At 33.3% G+C, this 8402-nt stretch overlaps 1 non-coding gene across 1 annotated transcript; it reads right to left on the bottom strand.

Moving 5' to 3' along the window:
- Nucleotides 1-1741: 1741 nt before the first annotated feature.
- On the bottom strand, nucleotides 1742-1813 carry TRNAQ-UUG. Its single transcript has one exon. It is a non-coding gene; the product is annotated as a tRNA-Gln (tRNA).
- Nucleotides 1814-8402: the final 6589 nt, after the last annotated feature.

Raw genomic sequence — 8402 nt, 5'->3', positions numbered from 1 at the left:
TGAAGGAAATAGGTTTCGAAATTAAATTGGGGATAAGAGTCGAATTCCTATCTATGATCTCTTTTCCTTCAAATTAAGGATTCCTCTAGCTTCAGAGGAAGAAATTGAGTAAACTTGATGAAGGAATCGAGTGCTGAAATGTTGTAGAACCAGCTACTGACGAGATTGAAAATCTGGCGTTTAGAGTGAGTTGCATACCGAGAACGATTTCTGGAAATTAAGGTCCTACACTTAAAGACGTTCCTCCAATCCAATTTCTTTAGCCTGAAGAAAGGATATGGAAGTGGTTGAATGAAGAAATAGGGCCTTGAAACCCCTAGAATCGGCTACCCAATAAGAAATCATTTGTTTTATCTCTAGCGATAAATCAGATTTTGGATGAACTTTGGAAGCGAATATCTTAGGCTACGATCCACAAGAAGGTATCAAATAAATCCCTAGCCCTTTCTTGTAACATCCATCTTTAAGTTTCACGAAGAAATCGAGGAGAAAAACGCTATAAATGTGGCTGTACAGGCCGAGTTTCAGATGGTGGCGAGGCGAAAAATGCGCATCTTCTACCTGTTCAGAGGAAGAAAACGATGATACGGCCAGTTCAACTGAACTGTCCAAGTCAACTCAAAATTTGATCTTTTCTCTGGTTTTCTCAATTTTAACCCCATTTTAGACCGATTCTCAAGAAAAACATTATGGTTTCATAAACTAGATACAATAAGGAGTATGTGGAAGGAAATTTGAAGTAATTCAGATACTTGAAGCTCAAGAATAGAGGTCCCAAAAGTTGACGACGAGGTAAGTAGCCCCCTTGGACTCTTTATTAAGAAATACCTGTAGAATTCATTTGGATTTTCATATGAACCCTAAACCAAGTATGAATTAAGGATATATGAAAGAAAAACCCAAAGAACTGTGAGTTAAGACCCTGAACCGATCAAATAGTTCTAGATTTAAGTAACATTAAAATAACCTACTATATGAGCTCCGCTGCCTATCATATTTTAATACTGAGCATATTATAGCATGTTGAGGTTAGATATGAAATTTGGTGGTCATTGGATAAGGATAAGTAGGTAAACCAAGAAACAATGTAAAATGACTATAATGCCCCTAAGGTAATTTACCTTCGTTTTAATGACCTAGATGACCTTCAAATGTTATGAAACACATCAGTAGATCTTATTTTATGAAATGTTGTATGAATCCTTATCTCGAGAGGTTATAAAAGGTAATGAAGTTTGGGAGTTATTCGAAACCAAGATATGGGAGAAAATGCTCATCATGATCCATATGACTTTACATTGTAGTATATAACTAAAGTGGTATCCATGAAATAATAGCTTCCCCACATGTACCCTTGGTCTCTAGTAGATACTATGTGCACAATATCATGGTGGGCTATTCCTAAGAACTTATAAGTTCCAAGCTTGACCGAAGACGTTATGCATAAACCTAAGATCACCAAGAATCCAAGAAAATACCTAGGTTAATGCACAAATATCAGGCTTAACAAGTTGCTAGGGTCCATGCCTGAAGTAACCATTGCCTAAATGAGATGCCCTGCACCACAATTTGCGGAATGCACATGTTATTCATCCTTAATTTGATGCCTCCTTATGCCTCAAAGTAACACCCTTTTTTTTTTTAAATGTCTTAGGTTGTCGTTACTTATTCTGGGATTTAACATCAAGGTGATTTCTTAAAGGTAGGTATTCTGGGATTTTACATCAAGGTGATTTCTTAAAGGTCCTACCGGGAGTTGAACCCAGGTCGTTGGATTCAAAGTCCAAAGTGCTAACCACTACACCATAGAACCCCTTGTAAAATTTTGTTTTGGAATGGTTTTCCTATTTTATATAGATTCCACAAGAAGAGAGATCCAATCACGAGTCAAACTCAAGTTATTGAATTCAAAGTTCTAGAGGTATTTTATCTAACTCGTTGTAATCTTGAGCACCTTTAGAGTGGTTGCAGAAGTAACCCTCCAGTGTTGATTGAAGCTCTTAGAGAACATCAAATTTTATATATTTCTTATAGTTAATTTATATATTGTTGTATATTACAAACAAATTGAAATAATACTTTACATCCCCGTCTTTCTTTCTTCCATGCAAAACTTAACATGAAAACTATATTATTTCAATATTCCTTCGAGAAACAAGGGGTGAAAACTATATTATTCAATCCCTCCATTATTGCTTCTACTTTGCGTGAAAATGCTTCCACTAAATCATGTTACTAACTAGTTGGTTTGGTTCGGTTCAATTCTTGGGACCACTAGATTGAATTGACCTAGCTCAATTAAACTCTTGATAATATAAAAATCATTAGTTTCCTAAATTTAACCCCTAATTTTTTGTGTCTAGCTCAAAGAAACTCGGTGGTCTAGTGGAGGACTTTGGAATAAGGTTTGGAATTGGTAATTATTCTTATTTCTTTTCCTTTAGACACTCGTGGTCAGGAGGAAATCGAACAAAGTGTCTGTCTAAAATAAAAGGGCCCAACTAGATGACCTCAACTGGTGACCTCTTGATCTACAGTCAAATGCTCTACCACTAAGCTATGGACCCATTTTGCATGATTTCAACCTTAGTTACCCCTTCAACAGAGTGTCAATCCAAATGTGTAAAAAGTGTCTGTCCAAAATAGAAGGGCTCAACCAAGTTGAAACGGGTGACCGGTCAAATTCTCTACCACTGAGCCATTGACCCATTTTGTAGGATTTTAACCTTAGTGACCTCTTAGACATAGTGTCGGTCCAAAAAGTGTAACAAATTTCTATCCAAGACAGAAGAGCCCAACTAGGTTTGAATTGGTGACCTCTTGATCTGCAGTCAAATGCTCTAAAATTGAGCGTAGTTTTAGTTTAACTAATATGAAATATAAAGGTAATTCAAGAATATATCCTACACGTCATTCAAGATGACAATAAAATGGAGTTAAATTGAACGTAGTTTTAGTTTCATATTTGGTAGGTTCAATATGAAGCATAATTGTATTAATGATATTAAAGAGAAATTCGTGTTTTATTGGAAGAGACCAACTTCATTTTGTTGGATGACGAAAGTCCCACATCGGTTAATTTAGGGAATGGTCATGGGTTTATAATCTAAGAATACAATCTCCATTGGTATGAGGCCTTTTGGGAAGCCCAAAGCAAAGCCATGAGAGCTTATGCTCAAAGTGGACAATATCATACCATTGTGGAGAGTCGTGTTCGTCTAACATGGTATCAGAGCCATGCCCTTAAACTTAGCCGTGCCAATAGATTGACAAATCCTCAAATGTCGAACAAAGGACTCCAAAAAGGAGTCAAGCCTCCTTGAAGGTACGAAGGCAGTCATTCGATAATATTTTAACATCCTTTGGCATCAAGATACAGGAAAGATGAACGCCGTCAAATTGGAAGTTTTGCCTTGTCTTAAGAGTTACAATGAGAACTCTAATCAAGTTGGAGACTTGGACTAGGAAAATTGTTTAGTGATACTTGAAATGGATGACTTCGAAGTCGTGTTAGGAATGAACATCCTGCTGAAACACAATGTCATTTACATGCCCCTAGCAAAATGTCTAGTAGTAAAAAAGTCTAACCCCACGATCATTCAGAAAAACATCAATCAACCAAGAGGGTTGAAAATGATGTCGATACTCCAATTGAGAAATAATCATAGCCATGATGAATCTATGCTTGCTGCTATTGTTGTAATTGAAAAGGGGGCCAACCTCAATAGAAACCTTTTTGCTATTGTTGTAATTGAAAAGGGGGCCAACCTCAATAGAAACCTTTTTGCCACTACATGGACACCACGACGCAAAACAAGGTCAGATAATCGATTTATCCCCACTAGGAGAGACAAAAACAAGGTCAGATACTAAAGAAGGGACAAGGTCAGATAATCGATTTATCCCCACTAGGAGAGACAAAAACAAGGTCAGATACTAAAGAAGGGAGACAAAAACAAACCACTGAAGCAACACATGATCACACATAAATATCATCTAGACGGATGAAGAGAAGGGTCAGTCAGAAGCGTCAACCACAATAATTTCAAGAAAAATAAAGAGTTCATATAAGTTAAGGTCATATCAACTTCGAGTTCAAAGCAACAAGACCATAGACTGGTGTGAAAATACTATGGACTAGTTAAAGTTATCCATAAGATTATGAAGACATCATATAGAATCTAATTGCTCTTATGGATGCGGACTAACCTTGTTGTCCACGTTAGTAACTTGAAACGTTATTATTCCGACCAAGAAGACATCAAGCAGAAGCAGGTGGTATGACGTCATACAAATAAGAAAAAGTTTCAAGCGAAGAAAGTAGGAAAGACACGAACAGAGAAGACATGAAGACTCAACAAACTGAGAAGTGATTTTCAACATCACCTAGTAGGTTGGAAGAGACTCCTCATTATGAGATCAGCTGAAAGCGCATCGAGAGACCTAAAGTTAGCCTCATTCAATAAATTGTGTGGGGGCAGATGTCACAGTCATGATTTCCCAAGGCATGTTGCCTGTGGTTGCATGTTGCATGTCTCAACCATTCTGGTAAACGATTTGTTGTCGAAGGCGGTTATTTGGGCAATGTTATTGTTTATCGGTTATTTGGGCGACACGCCTTGGGCAATCATGACCGTCACAATTGGCTAAGACATTTCTTGTCCATATGTTATTGTTGTCCAAGAGACTCCTCATTATGAGGTCATGATTGGCTAAGACATTAAAAGAAGTTTTACCTAGGGCAACTTCTATCACAATCCTCTTCTTGCTCTCTGAAACTTCTTTAAATGTTATTGTTCACTGGTTATTTGAGCGCATCTTCCTTAAAAGGATTGTGACGACAGATGACCTAGGTAAAACTTCTATTGGGAGATCAACGCAATAGAAAATCTGTGTCTCTTTCCTGAAACCTTCGGCGTACAACATAACAAAGAGTTCCTAGAAAATCATAGAACAATTTGTGTAATGCATTTGAAGTTAGGCTAAGGCTTTATCTTATCTCCCAAGAATATGGTTAATTCTCTATTCACATAGAAATTATGCAATAGAAAGTGGTACCCTCATCTTCTTTTTCAAAATTTTCTTAAGTTCTCATGGAATGATTTGAAAGTGGTACCCTCATCTTCTTTTATAAGACTACCTCGGCCTTCATGAAATGATTATACTATGTTGATTCATAGAGAAAGGAGTAGGAGTAAGAGTAGATGACTGTTTATGATCCAAGTCCCAAAAAAGTAAGTCTTGATGTCAATTAAGGAGAGGAATCCTCATAGTTTCTAAGATTTGAAGAGAATCATGCATACACAAATTTCCTTTGTTTGTTTATTCTTGTTGTTTGCTCTCTTCGATTAACATGTTATAAAGACACTTGTAAATTATAATTAAATATAGTTTTTTTTTTCTTTCCAAATATCCATCTAAAGTACTTCTCGCAACTGAAGCAAGAATCATACCACTAGACCAAATGCCTTGTAGTGGATCTATCATTATTAGTTGTTGGTCCATATCTTTTATGCGCCTCAATATTTGAAATTTATCCACATGTTTTTGTGCTTTAGAACCTATTATTATTGTCATGTTAACTTCACATTATTGATAAGCACACTACCCTGCATTTTATAATCTCATATATTTGCTGAAACCACCACACTTAAATGAAGTTCTCAAATAATCAAATAAATTATAAAGAATAGGGGAATAACATTAAATGAAAAGAGCCGATAATAAAAGGCAAACATGATACCTATGGTGAGCTGTAATAGAAGACAAATATCTTATATGATATATATGATAAGTTATAATTTAGGACTAAATATCCTTAACATTAAAGATAGACTTCTGACCTCACAAACCATTAGTATGTAATCATAAGGAAGAGTATTTGAAGCATCACGTTGTTGCTGCATGGCTAAGCGATTGCAAACATGCTCAAAAGGTTTCTCTCAATTTTCACAAAATTTACATTAATCTTTGAAGATTCAATTTAGCTAGTTTTCATAACACTACATTGTCCTCGGCCAATAAGATTCTTTCCAATTTACACTTTTCACTACTCAAATTTTCATATTTCTTTTCTAATTTCTTTGTGTTGACTTTGTTGCCCAACAATTGATGTATTCCCCTCATAAACCTTATGATAATAATTGTATAATTTTGAACTCAAATATTTAGAAACATTATTTTTTTAATATATTATACTACTTTTTCTATTTTGTAATATGTCTCGAGTAGCAGACTTGTCACTTCATACAAATGACCATCATGAAAATTCTAAATATAAAAACATACTCGATTACTTTCTTTAAGGCATCTCATATATATTTTTCTATTACTTGGTATACTAGGGCATTAAAGTCTAAGGAACATAATTCTACCACTAAAAATACTTTTGTTTTCTTTGGAGTTCATTTATTTGCAGTTATCATGTTAAGTTTTTTTGCTATTGTTTTTACAACACACAAAATCATTTGATAGAGTTTGTGGGGCATTCTGATTATGGAATTCGGGACCTCTTACACCGGAAGTGAGAATCATACTACTTGACCAAATGTCTTTCTTGCTGATCTATCGTTTTTCGTTGCTAGTCCATGTGCTTTATGCACCTCAAGGTTTGAAATTTATCAATGTGTTTTTAGAATTTGTTCTCAAATCATTTGGATGTATTTCAATTCATATTGTTAAGAAATATTGACATAAATAAAGTCCATATCATATTAGGTTAAGTTTATTTAAGTTGTAATATATAATCAGGTTAAATTGTCTTGAAATGTCGTTTAATAGAGATAAAATTATTGGTTCTTGCTTGATATATGTCTTGAAACTGAACCGAGTCAACGAACTAAATTAGCTTTTGCACATTTTCATTAATTCGTATTCAAGTTCTATGTAGACAGATAGGTCCATGGATCCATACATCTCAATCGGAAAACAATAAATAGAAAAAGAAAGAATCGAAATTGATCGATATATTTCTTGAATCAAACGAAAAGAAAATGAAAGACAACATAAATCATGTATCAACTAAGTCAAGCCCACTCAAAAATTTGATTAAGAATAAGAAAGAGGAATCTCAAATCAAAATACTAAACCTAGGGTAATAATTTTGAACTAATTGAAAAAATTTATAAGGAAGATTTTAATTATCTCACAATAAGTTAAGAATTTAACTCATTGAACAATAAAAAAATAAATTGTTTTGAGTGGATGAAAACTAAGGAAGAAATACTAAGTTGTTTTATACTAATCTAGAATTTTGGTTTTAAGTAATCCATAGATCATACCAATCAAATCCTTTCTTTTAAATTTAAACAAAAATGAAAATTCCATTATTAATAAAAATAAAAATAAAAATAAAAGTAATTGAAAAGAAAAAAAAAATCTAATGATTTGGCTTAAATACTAGCCAAGAATTTTTTTTTTGAATGATTTGACTTAAATATAGTAGAAAGAAAAAACAATACAAAGAAAAACACAGAAGCCTAAGTTTATTTCTTCCTAAATAGATATTTTATTTTTTAATTGAGATGTTATAATTCCTTAATTGGCATGAATAATATCCATGTATATTGTCTCTAGCTTAAATTGATAAATCACATAAAAATTACTAGACCAAATGCCACTAGACCAAATGCCCTTATAGTGGATCTATCATTTTTAGTTTACTGTGTGTATATGTTTTGTGCACCTCAATATATGAAATTTATCCAACCTCAATATATAAAATTTATCCACATATTTTTGTGCTTTAGAACTTACTATTATTGTCATGTTAACTTAACATGGTCTATCACACAGGTGAAGCACCATTGCCATTAGAGTTCATGCAATCCTCTGGAATAGATATGTTAAAAATTAGGCCGTTTGATAATTATTATGTTTTTTTTTTTCAAAATTATGTGTTTTATCCTTTTATTAAAAAAAAAAACATTTAAATTTTAAGAAAAATTTCACTCCAAACTAAGTTTTTGAAAAATATATATATATTTTTTTTTCTTTATTTTAGTTTTCCAAACATAGATTGATATGGAGTATTAGTTTTCAAAACTACTTCGCTACAATTGAACAATATTTATATTGTAAAATGGGATTAACTTCCTTTAAATTTATGTACTTTCTTTTTATTACTATGTTTACTTCTATCTCATGTTACTCCATTTGTATTTACTTCGTTTTATACCAAAGTTCATCGTAATTAATAAATCCATGTGCTTAATACATTCCCTAGAAAAATAAACTTGTTTGTATCCGGATAAATTACAATGAATACGGAGAAAATAAATCCCAAAATTAAGTAGAAGATTGATGTTTGTATCCGGATAAATTACAATGAATACGGAGAAAATAAATCCCAAAATTAAGTAGAAGATTGAGAATTTCACTCAACCACACAATATCAAAGCTTG

The sequence above is a fragment of the Cucurbita maxima genome, unplaced genomic scaffold, assembly GCF_002738345.1.
Source record: "Cucurbita maxima cultivar Rimu unplaced genomic scaffold, Cmax_1.0 Cma_Scf00096, whole genome shotgun sequence".
In the NCBI taxonomy this organism is placed as follows: domain Eukaryota; kingdom Viridiplantae; phylum Streptophyta; class Magnoliopsida; order Cucurbitales; family Cucurbitaceae; genus Cucurbita; species Cucurbita maxima.
Note: the sequence above shows the minus strand (reverse complement) of the source record. Positions and strands in the feature narration are given on the sequence as shown.